Genomic DNA, 5,594 nt, shown 5'->3' with positions numbered 1-5,594 from the left:
CAAATTGCGTAACTCCAGATAATTAAAGGGGAGGGGTTAACGGTAATGGGGGGAGGGTAATGGAGTAGGTGTTCGGCGGACGTAATTAAAAGGGGGGGGTTAACGGTAACGGAGGGGGTAATAAAGTAGGTGGAATTCGGCGTTCATTTCAGGCCATGAACGGCTTGGCGAATAAGGGTAAATGGGGTCAGTAAATTGTGTGCTGATGATCAGAGGGGGCGAGGGTTAGGTAAGGAGGGGGGCTAATGAGTAGGTGGAATTCGTATTTCTGTATCAACTACTACTACGTACTCGAATAGGGGTTAAATGGGGTCACTTAATTGCGTGAAGTGAAAACAGATGTCATTATCTGCAAAAAGTAATTGATTATGTTTACATATCCATGGGGGGGGGTAATGGGAGTAGGTGGAATTCGACAAGCTTGGCGAATAAGGGGTAAATGGGCTCAGTAAATTGCGTTTTGAGGATATCAGTGCATTCAGTCAGTCAGTTATTCAGTCAGCCAGTCAGTGACAGTCAGTCCATCCGTTAAGAAAAGTCAGTCAGTCTCACACACACACACACACACACACACACACACACACACACACACTCAGAGAGAGGGTATAGAAGCCATGAAGAGTTTCTGGCAAAGATGTGGTGTGCAAGAAATAGGGAATTGGAAGATTTGTAATGGATATACTGCTTGTGTTGTTTTATTTATTACAGGTTGTGCCGATACGAAGGCCTGACTCTCCAGCGGGTCACCTGTACAGCAAGAGCAGGACCAAGCAGCCACCTCGGCCCCAGCCCGCTCAAGGCTCCCTCCATGGCCTCCTGCAGGGAGGGTGGTCAGGCTCCTCACAGTGCTGCCCCACGCAGTGCCAGGCAGTGCCACACCTGTAATCTGCGGCGCCATGCCCGGTCTGAGGCGCAGGCTGGACTGTGAGTGTTTGACCTTATTTTGAAGCTACTATTTGACCATCGCAGGAATTATTACACGTTTCATTAGTCTTAAGTAATGAATGAGTTACTCAAGTCATTGTTTTGGCTCTGGGCTGCCGCACATAACCTATTCCCAAAGCTTAAAAAGGACGTCGATCAGGCCTTCACGAGTGTTTTACAGGTTCAAGGTGCAGAGGAGGGGTTAAACTGCACCCAGGCTCACTAATATACCCATGCAAGTGACCCAGACTCCTAGGAAATCACATCAACACAAAACAAATTACTACAGAATCATACCCAACACACCGAATTCATCCAAAATCACACGCAACACACTAATTGCTCCAGTGCTAACAACTGCAATATAAAAGTGATTTTTTTTTCTATTTTTCTCTCTATCTTTTGCCGTTTCTGTGTGTGTGTGTGTGTGTGTGTGTGTGTGTGTGTGTGTGTGTGTGTGTGTGTGTGTGTGTGTGTTAGATTAGGTTAGAGTAGGTTTGGTAAGGTTAGATTAGATTAGGTTAGGTAGGGGTAGATTAGGTTTGTTAAGGTTTTGCAAGGTCATATTAGGTTAGGTAAGGTTGGATTAGGTTTGGTAAGGCTAGATAAGGTTAGATAAGGTTCGATAAGGTTTGGTAAGGTTAGATTAGGTTATGCAAGGTTAGATTAGGTTAGATTAGGTTAGGTAAGGATAGATTAGGTTAGGTAAGGTTAGATTAGGTTTGGAAAGGTTAGATTAGGTTAGGAAGGGGTAGATTAGGTTTGGTAAGGTTAGATTAGGTTTGGTAAGGTTAGATAAGGTTTGGTAAGGTTACATTAGGTTAGGTAAAGTTAGATTAGGTTAGATAAGGTTAGATTAGGTTAGGTAAGGTTAGATTAGGTTAGGTAAGGTTAGATTAGGCTAGGTAAGGTTAGATTAGGTTAGGTAAGGTTAGATTGGGTTAGGTAAGGTTAGATGAGGTTTGCTAAGGTTAGATTAGGTTAGGTAGGGTTAGATTAGGTTTGGTAGGGTTAGATTAGGTTTGGTAAGGCTAGATAAGGTTTGGTAATCCAAATCATCATTCTGCAGGGAGTTGCCGGAGACAGTGATGCCGTCGGACATAACAATAATAATAATAATAATAATAATAATAATAATCAAAATGACCGTTCTGCAGGGAGTTGCCGGAGCCAGTGTTGACGTCGGACATGATGCCACACTTTGAGGACGTAGCGATCATTCCTAACCCCGGGGAGCGCGCCGAGGCCATGCGCCAGCTGATCAACCGCCTGCCAACCGCCAACCGCCTGCTGCTACAATACATGTTCAAGCATATGGGACACATCATTGCAAGGGTAACTAGGGATTTTCTTTATGGTACTTATTTATTTGCTTTTATATTTATTTCTCTCTCTCTCTCTCTCTCTCTCTCTCTCTCTCTCTCTCTCTCTCTCTCTCTCTCTCTCTCTCTCTCTCTCTCTCTCTCTCTCTCTCTCTCTCTCTCTCTCTCTCTCTCTCTCTCTCTCTCTCTCTCACCACTTCAGTAATCCTCTTCCTCCCTTCGTTTTACCAGTCTCATCACCGTTTTTCATCACCATTTTTCACCACCACCACCATGTCTCTGACCCTTTAACACCATCCTTACCCCCCTCCTCCTCCTCCTCCTCCTCCTCCTCCTCTTCTTCCAAACCACCACCACCATCACCACCTAATCTCAACTCCATCACCCTTTCATCACCACTTTATCACCACTCAACACCAGTCGGTTGCGCCGTTTCAGGAGGTACTTTAGAGAGAAATCGAGTGCGTGCGTGCGTGCGTTCCGTGACCCCGGCCTTGTCCACGGTCCCTGTAAATACCTGTATATAACCTGTTCACCTAAGCCAGACAACCCCAGGGGCTCCTGTGGTCAGCCCTCTCCCCCGCCGTGGCCATCACCAGGGGCATTGAATTCTTTGTTAGTTTGTACCCGTATCTCGTGACCTCCAGTGCCCCGGTGGTGGCTTCGGCGGGGCGGCAACAGGGCGCGGCGAGGCAGGGCAGGAGGGTGACCAAGACCCATATTCGTAACGTCTTGGGAAACGTATAGTGAACCCCGAGACGCTTAAGAATGCCCACCCTCCTCCCCGCCCCCAGAGCAGCCCCCGGCGTCAGGAAGGCTGGCAGCGAGCGGAGCGCTTTGCTGATTTCGTGGTTACGTCTTAGAAAAGAATCATTTGTTTTGTACATGTTGATGCCGATAACTCCTGATAAGACCCCGCGCTCCACGTTACTGTAGCGGGAGGGAAGGCAGACTCAAGCCAGAATTTATAAACGTCTCGGGGCCTCAGATCGCTTGCTGGAAAAGACTACAGTAGAAGTTGCTCTGGGATTTTCATGGACTGTTTTGTGACCCTGGTGATAGCTTGACACGACCTCTACGCCTTCAACGGTAAAGTCACCCAAGAAAACCCGGTCAATCTTCCCTGTGCCTGTTGGAAAAGCCTCTCGTGGAAGGAGCTCTGGGGTTTTCATGGACTGTTTTGTGACCCCGGTGATAGCTTGACATGAAAAATTACCATATATTTAAACATCATTTTCTCAGATTAAAACTAGCTCTAACTCACTCTACCATACACTAAAATGTAAGCCAACAATCCCTCTCTTTAATCCACACACCCCAGACTCTCTACCCCTCCTCACTTTAGAGCTATCTCACTTTTTTCTCAGACAGTGTCATTCACCCACTGATTTTAGACCTCTTTAGCCTATCTTTAACCCTCATTTTCTCACATTATTAACACGAGTTCTGCACCTTGAACGGGAAACACACACCCCGTGAAGACCCGGTTAATCTCCTCCGTGGCCTTGAAAAACAGTCGTAATTGAAGCCCGAGACGTTTAGGAATGCGACCCTCAGAGCAGTGTCACCATGGAGGTAGAATTGGTGGAGGTGACATCAGCCCAATTAAGTGAATCCGCCCGAGCAGTCATTTTTACGGCCAGGTGTCAGGTCTCAAGTCACGCTCGCCACCCCATCTTTGGCCGTAAATTTGACAGTTCGTCGGCTTCACCTCAAGGAAGGGTTAGCGGGCCCGCCAATCCTACCTCCATGGTGTGAGGTTATCAGCGTCAGCACATCGTTCATTCTTACATTTTCCTGCAGAGATTTTTTAGCGTCACCAGCGGCACATCTCTCCTCGGCCAAGACAATAACGATTCCTCATAATAAGCTTTTCTATGGTAACTTGTACATAGCGAGACAGCCTCACCCTCCCCTCAGCGTTCAGACCCGGGGCGACACTTCGACAACCCGCCACTCAACCACCAAACAGCCGCGCTCAGCCACAACCCAGCAACCACAGCCACAACCCAGCAACCACAGCCACGGAGAGTGTTTGGAGAGTTCTTGGGTGAGTTTGGGGTGCTTTGAAGGGTCAGCGCGCCCCTGGATGAGGTAGTGGTGCACTGAGCGGGGCTGTTTTGCGGGGGCTGGCGGCGGAGGCTGCGACCACAGTACGCCCCGAGCCACGTCACACACACACACACACACACACACACACACACACACACACACACACACACAGCCGTAAGTTCATTAATGTACTCTTATCTTGTACAGAGTAAACAACAACAACAACAACCATTTTCAACTTAATTTCTTAGATGTGTAATAATTTTATAAAAAATCTCCACAGTGAATTTCTCCCCGTGTGTGTGTGTGTGTGTGTGTGTGTGTGTGTGTGTGTGTGTGTGTGTGTGTGTGTGTGTGTGTGTGTGTGTGTGTGTGTGTGTGTGTGTGATCATATCTCACCCATATCACCACACAAAAGGTCTGTCCACGTCTCTATATAACCTTATGTAAACTCCTTGATATATACATTCACTCAGTCACTATAGGCCATAATGCATATAAACACCCCGATCAGTAACCACTTAACTACCATCAGCCTGACCACTTGTTAACTACCCCGCCTTGTTACGTGATGAACAGCATCTTGTCAGCCGTCCCAGCCTCTCGTCACCCTATCCCCGCTGGACTCTGGGTAAAGACGTGACCAACCCCCAGCCTCCAGCCTCTTGTCACACCTCCTAGCCTTTCCCCGCTGGACATTGCTTCGAGACGTGATGAACAACAACAGCCTTCAGCATTTGCCACACCTCCGAGCCTCTCTCCTCGTCATTTGCCCGGTGGACCCTGGACGAGGAGGACGTGAGGAAGAGGAGGTGAAGATGAAGACGAGGAATAAGTGGTGAGTGTTGGCTTATACTTATAATAGTGTTGGTATCAGTAGAAGTAGTAGTAGTATGTCAGACTTCTTTACGATTTGTTATGTAATATGCTATAATTACTACTACTACTACTGTTTAATGTGTGTTGTGATAATTATAAGTGGTGATTTTGGTGTTGAAAGAGAAGACAGGGAGGTGGGGGTAGATGCTTATTATATGGTGGTGGTGGTGGTGATGAACTAGAACATGTGGTGATGAGATTGGTGTGTGAATGGGTAGGTGGTGGTGTTTGGTGTTGACTGGTGATATAACAAGCCAAGTGGTGGTGGTGGTGGTGGAGGTGGTGATGGGTGGTGGTGATGAGATTGGTATTGACGGTGATGAGATTTGAACTAGAACATGTGGTGATGGTGGTGGTGGTGATGGTGGTGGTGGTGATATCTATTATATACATATCAGACCCTATGACATGCCGTTT

General features: G+C 47.3%; 1 long non-coding RNA gene across 1 annotated transcript in view; it reads left to right on the top strand.

Annotated features, from left to right (window-relative positions):
* Positions 1–2,068: 2,068 nt before the first annotated feature.
* LOC126994799 (uncharacterized) overlaps positions 2,069–5,594 on the top strand; it is a 25,196-nt gene continuing 21,670 nt past the window's right edge. The window contains exons 1-2 of the long non-coding RNA XR_007749620.1: positions 2,069–2,259; positions 4,878–5,136. This is a non-coding gene — a long non-coding RNA (uncharacterized LOC126994799). The remainder of the gene's footprint in view (positions 2,260–4,877; positions 5,137–5,594) is intronic.

Source organism: Eriocheir sinensis, unplaced genomic scaffold, assembly GCF_024679095.1.
Source record: "Eriocheir sinensis breed Jianghai 21 unplaced genomic scaffold, ASM2467909v1 Scaffold879, whole genome shotgun sequence".
NCBI classification, from domain to species: Eukaryota; Metazoa; Arthropoda; class Malacostraca; order Decapoda; family Varunidae; genus Eriocheir; species Eriocheir sinensis.
The sequence above is the reverse complement of the archived record's forward strand: the minus strand, read 5'-3'. Positions and strand labels throughout refer to the sequence as shown.